Source organism: Galendromus occidentalis, unplaced genomic scaffold, assembly GCF_000255335.2.
Source record: "Galendromus occidentalis unplaced genomic scaffold, Mocc_1.1 scf7180000077121, whole genome shotgun sequence".
NCBI lineage: Eukaryota > Metazoa > Arthropoda > Arachnida > Mesostigmata > Phytoseiidae > Galendromus > Galendromus occidentalis.
The window spans coordinates 651,378-652,667 of NW_003805109.1; positions in this window are offsets into that span (position 1 = coordinate 651,378).

The window sequence follows — 1,290 nt, forward strand, 5'->3', positions numbered from 1 at the left end:
CATGCGCGCGAGATCACTCGGGGGAACCGGGGCAAGAAACAACGACAACGATAGAAATCGGGGAGAAAAACCTCCCAACCGGATACGTCGCGGCGCTGTCGGAAACCGACAAGACAATTTGCAGAATTGTTCTAGACACGGGCTCTCAGAAAACTCTAATTACCAATGCGTTGGCGGATAAACTGAACGCAAAACAAGTAGGCATAGATATATTTTACCTACAATCGGCTGGATACGCGAACCCACGAAAATGCAAGGGACGGATAGTGGAAGTAATCCTGAAGAGCAGGTTCTCTACTCAACAGGTGACCATTAGAGCAACAGCATTGGAAACCGTTATCAGGGGGTCACTCCCAAACGCGGGTTTCTGCGGGAATCTAAACCCGATAGCAGATCGAAACGACGGCGATTGGTCAACTGAACTTGACATTCTGATAGGAGTAGATTCATTATATCCAATTCTGGGTTGCGATATCAAAAAGGCGAATGGACTCATTGCGTTCGAAACCCTATTCGGATACTTCCTCTGCGGAACCACGCAACAAAACCCTCAAACGAATCCATGGTTGATGGAAACAATTAGAAATAAAAGGAGTTCCTGGTCGGCAGATGGGAAAACATCGGAAAAAACAGCCTGCACGTCCTTAGCGGTTATCTCGAAAGTCAAGGCCGATGGGGAGGACCTGTCGTTCTTATGGGAAACGGAGGTTATGGGAATCGAACCATTCTTCAAGGACGGAGACGAGGCAGCAAACGAGGAATTGAACGAGTTTTCCGAGAAAACCATTCGACGATCTCCGTCGGGGAGATACGTGATAAGCTTACCATTCAAACCGAACAAGGGAACCTTTTCGGGTATCTTTTGATTCCAGACATCAACGGGGTCGAGGGGAGATGCTCGGGTTGATTTGAAACGCATATGCCGGGCTTCGACTAGGAGTCTACGGCTTGCACGTAATGAAGATACAAGGCGAGGAGAGATTGAGGTCAGGCCTCGAGATATTTCATTCATCAATTGGAAGGCGAAACATGCCAAACGGAAAGTATATAGATGTTTGAGCGAGAACACTGGTCAGCAAGGAGGGAGACCGAATACGGCACGGAGGGAGTTATTCTGAGCGACCTGAGCCGTCTTGAGCAATAAAGATGAGGCTCCGGAGTGCCATACTGTGATGCAATACGAGATGAGGTTATCTATGAAGGAAGAAAAGACTCGCAACATATGTCGCCTTGGGAAGCCCAGCCGGCGAACACATAGGAAGAGATCTTTTTTTAAGCGCGAGACATGGG